General features: G+C 47.0%; 1 long non-coding RNA gene and 1 other non-coding gene across 2 annotated transcripts; both read left to right on the top strand.

The window, feature by feature from the left end:
• Positions 1 to 5478: 5478 nt before the first annotated feature.
• Positions 5479 to 5560, top strand: TRNAS-UGA. The gene has a single exon. It is a non-coding gene; the product is annotated as a tRNA-Ser (tRNA).
• A 1-nt stretch (position 5561) lies between these two features.
• LOC123407813 lies at positions 5562 to 7245 on the top strand. The gene is made up of 2 exons (XR_006612673.1): positions 5562 to 5930; positions 7037 to 7245. It is a non-coding gene; the product is annotated as an uncharacterized LOC123407813 (long non-coding RNA).
• Positions 7246 to 8090: the final 845 nt, after the last annotated feature.

The raw sequence follows: 8090 nt of genomic DNA on the forward strand, positions 1-8090 counted from the left end.
TCTTCTTCTTCCGCGACTCAAGTTTGCTGGTCTGCCCCTTCGTCATGGTGAAGGCAGCAGATCCGGCGAGGAGGAGAGGAAGGAGGAGGCTTGGAGCGTGCAGGGAGCTACGGGAGGAGCGAGGTGAATGCGAGTAACAAGGGCAGCGCAACAAGAAATCCCCGCCGGAGAGACGTAAATAAGCTTCCGACTGAGTCACTAACAGGTGGCCCCGAAATCTTATCCCCCGACCTGCTGCTGCGATGTTAGTGGATAAGATAAAGGCGCGGTAATCGAGGCGACAGAAACTACTCGATGGCGATGTCGTCATCCCTGCTGAGCGCGCGGCAACCGAAATTTGAGGATCCCAGAAAATCCGCCGCTGTCAGTTGACCGGTCACATCGAAAGATTCCGCGGAAGCACTCGGTCCCTGACGGTTCGTTTCACTGGTATATTCACTCGGATCACTGGTTGAAAGGATAAAATGGATCGAGGCAAACAACGCCAAAGTCACATCCATACCAGTCAGATCCGTACTCCGGGCATCACTTCGTCGTTCCAACCTCGATCCATTCGGGGACTAATGATGGGGTTATAGTCCTAGGGTAGGGTCATAGGCCTGCCCTATAGGTCCTACCCGAGGACTACCCTTCATAGAGGACAAGGCCCTTAGACAGTTCCGACTGAACTAAGGACTCCACCCACCATCCAGTCGGTGACGAACACTCGGAGCGTATTTAACGTACCGACTGGATTCCACTCTGTACATCGTAACCTCCGAGGAGAGCAACCGTCATATGTTTTCCTACACCATTATTAGCATTTAAGGCATACGTTACCTGTAATGTAGGCATTTATTCGCCACTATTCCATCCCTGTCCACCGGGCCGTTGTGAAGGGCAGCGCACTCTATATAAGCCGCCCTTCCCCACTGGTGCAGGGGTTGGCATTTACTGTAATCCTATATTCCACTCGACACTAAGCTCCCAAGAGCACTGAGACGTAGGGCTTTTACCTCCACCGTAGAGGGGCCTGAACTCATACAACCTAGCCGTAGCTAAGGCTCTTCCCATTCTTTCGTACCCCACACATCTACTGTCAGACTTATACCCACGACATACACCGTTTCCATTCCACAGTTGTAAAAGTTCTCAACTAATGGCCTTAGGTACACATCAATGTCGTTGCCGGGTTGCTTAGGGCCTTGGATGAGAAGTGGCATCATAATGAACTTCTGCTTCATGCACATCCAAGGAGGAAGGTTATACATACATAGAGTCACGGGCCAGGTGCTGTGATTGCTGCTCTGCTCCCCGAAAGGATTAATGCCATCCACGCTTAAACCAAACAATACGTTCCTTGGGTCACGTGCAAACTCAGCCCAGTACTCTCTCTCGATTTTTCTCCACTGCGACCCGTCAGCGGGTGCTCTCAACTTCATGTCTTTCTTACGGTCCTCACTGTGCCATCGCATCAACTTGGCATGCTCTTTGTTTCTGAACAGTCGTTTCAACCGTGGTATTATAGGAGCATACCACATCACCTTCGCAGGAACTCTCTTCCTGCGGGGCTCGCCGTCAACATCACCAGGGTCATCTCGTCTGATCTTATACCGCAATGCACCGCATACCGGGCATGCATTCAAATCCTCGTACGCACCGCGGTAGAGGATGAAGTCATTAGGGCATGCATGTATCTTCTGCACCTCCAATCCTAGAGGGCATACGACCTTCTTTGTTGCGTACGTATTGTCGGGCAATTCATTATCCTTTGGAAGCTTCTTCTTCAATATTTTCAGTAGCTTCTCAAATCCTTTGTCAGGCACAACATTCTCTGCCTTCAACTGCAGCAGTTCTAGTACGGTACCCAGCTTTGTGTTGCCATCTTCACAATTGGGATACAAATTTTTTTTTGTGATCCTCTAACATGCGATCGAACTTCAGCTTCTCCTTTTGACTTTCACATTGCGTCCTTGCATCGACAATGACCCGACGGAGATCATCATCGGGCACATCGTCTGGTTTCTCTTGATCTTCAGCAGCTTCCCCCGTTGCAGCATCATCGGGCACATCGTCTGGTTCCTCTTGATCTTCAGCAGCTCCCCCCATTGCAGCATCACCGTATTCAGGGGGCACATAGTTGTCATCGTCCTCTTCTTCTTCGTCGTCTTCCATCATAACCCCTATTTCTCCGTGCCTCGTCATACATTATAGTGTGGCATGAAACCCTTGTAAAGAAGGTGGGTGTGAAGGATTTTCCGGTCAGAGTAAGACTTCGTATTCCCACATTTACTGCATGGACAACACATAAAACCATTATGCTTGTTTTCCTCAGCCACTTCGAGAAAAATATGCACGCCCTTAATGTACTCGGAGGTGTGTCTGTCACCACACATCCATTGCCGGTTCATCTGCGTGCATTACATATAATTATGTGTGTCAAAATTAAGAAAATCAGACAAATATCTATCTAAAGTAAGAAAATCAGACAAGTATCATAAAGAAGATAAGAACAAGAGGCTCACCACAGTGGTACCGGCGACGAGATCGGCGCGGGCGATCAACGACAGTGAAAACGGGGACGAGGCGTGACGGACCCCTAAATCTAGACAGATCTCGAAAAAAATGGAGCTCCTAGGTCGAGCTTCGAGAGGAGAAAGCTTAACTAGTGTGGCTCGGGCATTTCATCGAACACCTCATGTGCATAGGAGGTGAACTAGAAACCTCGCCGGATTGAAAAAATAGAGCACTATGGAGTGCTATGCTGCGGCGGTGGGTATATATAGGCAATTTATTTGTCCCGGTTCGTGGCATGAACCGGGACTAAAGCCACCCCTTCTGTCCCGGTTCATGCCACGAACCGGGACCAATGGTTGTGGGCCAGCAGCGAGGACCATTGGTCCCGGTTCGTGGCTCGAACCGGGACCAATGCCCACGAGGCCCCGGCCGGCCCCCTGGGCTCACGAACCGGGTCTAATACCCCCCATTGGTCCCGGTTCTTGAAGAACCGGGACTAATGGGCTGGCCAAGGCCGAACGATAGCCCTGTTTTCTGCTAGTGTAAGTCAAGCATTTTGTTAATTTAACCAAATCTAGAGAGAATTGCCTAAAAATCTACTGTGTCAAATATTACTTCAGTTATTTTGGAACCAAGGAAGTACAATTGTTGGGCAATGGGAGGAGCTTCTCCTACTACATTACCACGGGATAGCAACTTAATTACGTGTAACAATATATTAGAAGGGTTGTGTGTGCCGTTTGTATTGCCAGAATTTTTCATAAAATCAATTATTTGGTTTGTCATGTAGATGACGGTGTATATTTTCCTTTCTTAAAATGTGGTGTTCTCCGTTTCAATAAATAAATAATATGGCGTTCTGGTTGGCCCTTTTCTAGAGATGTGATTATATGGTATCTGCTAATCAAGACACATGTATGTGAAAAAGTTTCTTACGATTGATACGACATGTATTATATTGGTGCTACAATGTCACATTTCGCATGTTAACATTTTATTTGCTAGGTGATGAGAGAGTGCGCAGGAAACAATACTCATATCATTTATATGGTGGTTGTTGTCTATTGGCTTGAGAAAACAATGATTTGATCAAAGTCATTAATCAAAGTCAAAATTGGACACCTCAATCGAATCGTTGACCCGATCAAAATTATGAACCAGATCCAAAATTGGACAACTCAATTGGATGGAAGAGAGGGGATAGTGTAAATGATTGATCCAGTCAAAACCATGAATCAAATCTCAAATTAAACAACTCAATTGAATGAGAGAGCTCTAAAAGAATTACAGAGTATGGTGTATTTATACAAGACCATAAGCACCATCTCGTGTTCATGATCTATCGTAGGTGGTGCAATAAGAATACAAATGACAGACTATTTTGCAATTGCGAAAAATCTGGATGGTACACCAGTCATTTAACCTATGTTAGAGCATCTCTAGCAGACCCCGTAAACTAATCAAACCCGTAAAAAAAAGGTGTTTACAGTTTTGGTCGAAAAAACGACGTGGAGCAGACCCCGTAAAACCTGTTCGACCCGTAAACTTTTTTACGGGCACGGTGTTAGAGCATATTTCTCTGTAAGTGGTTTTGGTAATTGATGATAATCCCTATGGACTAATGGTTGCTTTAAGTTATATTCGAAGGATTTTTCCATAGGCACTTTTTGAAGTCCATCTGTTGGTTTCAAAGAGTTTATATAATGACCAACACATGGACTTCTAGAAGTGTCTATGGTCAAATCCTATAAATATATCTTAAGGCAACCATTAGTCCATAGGAATTTTCATCAATTACCAAAACCACATATTGAGAGATATGCTCTAACACAGTTCAGTCCGTAATATGGTCAAATCTCATCGAAACAAACGTGTCGCCGCGGAACTGGACGGAGTCTACCTGAAACTCACTGGAATCCGTCGCCGCATGTCGGAAGAAGCCGCCGCACGTCGGAATTTGTCGCCGCCGGTCCTAATTGCGGCCAACTCGACCTACATTACTGAGACGAGGTCGTCCACGGGCAGGATGGAGCAGGCCACCAGCGGCCTGAATCAGGGTGGGACGGCACCGGAGAAGAGAGGGGCAGGGTGGGGGAGCTCGCGCGGACACGACGGGGAACGTATGCGCGGCGGCGGGCAGTGTCGAGCTCAATCGGGGACGGACGGTGTCGAGTTCAAACGGGGGCGGGCGACACAGGGCTCCTCCACTTTAAGCATGGCCGGGAACGGGCGGCGCCAGGACGGGGCGGGGGCGAGGCAGCGGCGCCAGGGCGAGGCATGTCGTGGCCGAAGACGACACGCCGGGACGGAAAAAAATGAAGAAAAAAATAGCTATAGTAGAATACAGTTCTATTTATGAGTCTGTTTTGTCCGGGGCAATTTCACACCGTAAAAACGATTTACAGTGCCCCTTATACGTATTTTTAAGAATCGTTTTTACACGGTCTGTTAGGGATGCTCTTAGTCACTTACACAGACGACTCAAGTGTGCCATGTTTCTCAATCAGTCGATGGAGTAAAAAGAAAACGCAACTCCTGTGTTGAGAAGAGGAAGCATTACACAACCAAGATTTCAACCAAGTTGTGCACAAACTAAGTTGTAAACTTGTGTAGCCGCCTTGAGTGATGAAATTTCCTTATTTTCCACACACAAAAAGTTACAACCAAGCTTTCAAATTTTACCGGGAAAAAGCTTTCAACTTCTGATTTCTGAGAGTCATGACACCGAAGCATTGTGGTGCTTATTCACAAAACAAAAAGTATTGTCGTCCACCAAAAGAAAAAAGCAGAGCGACACTAGGGCATAAAAGCGGTCGCTATTCATTAACATAGTTTCACTAGTAAGTATTTTCTCTGTTCAAAATTATTTGTTGTAAAAATGAATAAAATTAAATGTATGCGGAACAAAAATATACTCCTATGTAACAGTATTTTTGACGGATTGTATATATTAGATGTTCTTTGTCAACCATGAACAACAAGGTCGATATGTCCGAGTGGTTAAGGAGACAGACTTGAAATCTGTTGGGCTACGCCCGCGCAGGTTCGATCCCTGCTGTCGACGCTTCACTTTTTTTTTTCTTTCTAATTTTCGTTCGTCGTCCCCTCCCCTTCCGGCGCCATCTCCTGCCCCGTCCTTCGCCACCACCATTCCCAGCCCCGCTTCCTCACGCGCGTCGGTCGTCCGAGCCCCGCCGTCCGCCCACCTCCACCCCCTCCCTCCCAACGGTAAGCCTGCTCTGCTGCTGGCGCGACGGGCCTTCTTCAGGCAACGCCGCTCTACTTATGGACAGGCGGAGCTGTCGCCGGTTCCCTCTGCCTCCAATGACACAGCGTGGCGGCGGCGAGAAGGAGCGCGTACGGAAGCAGCGACGTACAGAATCGTTCTTGGATCAAGAAGATTTCACCCCCCAGGCCATCTTCACATCGCCGAGGTATACCAGATGCTTTTGCTCTTCTGCCAGCCCCATTCATCCATTGTCGATGGTTCACTAGGCTGGCCATTTGGTCAACTGCAGGCGCACCACGAGTTGCTAATTTACCGTTTTCTGATTTATGGTTTATGATTTGTAACAGTCTCTAGCCAGTGTGCATACAGCATGCTAGCAGAGGTATCTAATTTGTTTTATTCGTTTGCTTTGTGATGAGCTGTTTGATTATGGATGAACTGAAGACAGAGTAACGTAGAGATAGACAAGTTCTTGGCTACTTTTCACTACTCATATAGGCCTAAATTTAGTTGTGATCCTCTCTTTTTTTTGTGTGTGTATGAATATTGAATGTGCAGATTGGCTTTAAAATTCCTCCAGGATAAGCACTGCCCTCGCCTGCGCTCTACTTGATCATCTATGTGCCATTCACCTTTTGCCTTTGAAGTTTTAGGATGCCTGAAATGCCATCTCTTGCTAATGAATTTATACGACTGTTGCTGGTTTTTCTAATTAGATCCAATAACAACAGCAATATATGGGTTTTCTGTAACCGGCATTGGATTCCAGGTTATGTATTTTGTTTGGCACCCATTTGTGTTTCCATTAAATTCAGACTCACTGTCTCACATGTGTTTGGTTGAAAGATGAGTGAACTCAGTTCTGAACTTGCACTAAATATATTGATTTTAAATTTATATTTATGATATCATTATGCTGCGGAAGTTTGTTTCTCATGTCACTATTTCTATGTTTAATTTTATATCTGCAGTCTAGAGGCATCCAATCAATGTATTACAGTTGGCTGCAGTTATTCTTTCCACTTTCTTCTTTGGGCTTTAGTAACTTGGTGATAGAATAGAATAGGTGCATTTATTCTGGATCTACAAGGATGGTCAGGTGCTACAATTTTATCTCCACAACAGTCTGCTTTCTTACATTGTTTGTTAACTTTTATGCATTATTAAGACGTTGTGCCGATGTCGCCCTCTGGTTACACTGTTTTGATTGAGCAAGGATTACACTGATCTCTATATTTCTATAATCCTATTAGTCCATATGTAGTTGAGGGAATTGCATGGGTATGCTTTGTAGTTATTGCTTTAGCGCAGTTGTTTGCAGGTCATTTTCGTGCTGTTGCTTAAACCATTGAAGGTTTGACCTCACAGTAGGCCTAGATGGGGAGGATTAAGGAGCCCGAGAGCAATGTATTTTTAGCATCAAAATTCAGAAATGCAGTATGTTGTAGGAATGGATGTTATATTGTAAGACTGTCTTACTGTTGTTCTAGATTATTTCATCTTATAAAAAAATGTTTGTATATTGTTGTATAATCACAGTATGAGATAGCTTTGTTGAAATTTGGAGGTGGGCTTTAGGCCCATTAGAGAATTTCAGAAAAATCTCCAAGGGCCCATGTAGGTGGTGGCATGACAAGGTGGTGGGAGTTTAGTCCCACCCCGCTAGTGGAGGAGAGTTTGGATCCCTTTATAAGGGTCTCTCTTCCACATACTATTGGAGAGTGAGAAGAGAAGGTGCCCTCGCGCACTCCTCCCCTGCCGTCCGCCTCGCCACGCCTCGTCACGACGCGCCGCGGGAATGAGCCGAGCGCGAGCTCATACCTACGCGCTTATTTTTGCCGGTCAGGAACGGAGAATACGTAACGGACAAGGCACGATCCGAGACGTCGGATCGTGGCTGTTACCGACTCGGGCGTGGGTTCGGCCCACGTCTCTCCACCCAGCCGCCTTTATAAGCACGCGATCGCCTACCCTAGCCGTCACGAGAATCAGATCACATCTGCCTCACGCGTTCGTTCCTTGAACTGCTGCTGCCGCCGGCGACTCCGTCCTGTTTACCGCGTACACGGTCGACGGGAGAGCAGGCCTCTGAAACCTCGCCTCTCCGGTTCCTGTACGGGAGAGGGGCGATTAGGTTTTTGGGGAGCGATCACGCGACTGCTCGCCTCCGTCCGTCTGCTTCGTCTACGTCCGCGTCGCCCTCGTCATCGCCATGCCTTCACCAAGCGAAGCTGACCGTCTCCGCGAGAAGGCCGAAGCCGATAAGAAGGCGGCAGAGGATACTGTCGCCGCCGCCGCTGCTGCTACGGCCAACACATGATGAAAATCCTGAGGAGGATGACGAGGAAGCCCGTGGTAGGGGCAA

The sequence above is a fragment of the Hordeum vulgare genome, chromosome 1H (genome assembly GCF_904849725.1).
Source record: "Hordeum vulgare subsp. vulgare chromosome 1H, MorexV3_pseudomolecules_assembly, whole genome shotgun sequence".
Classification (NCBI taxonomy): domain Eukaryota; kingdom Viridiplantae; phylum Streptophyta; class Magnoliopsida; order Poales; family Poaceae; genus Hordeum; species Hordeum vulgare.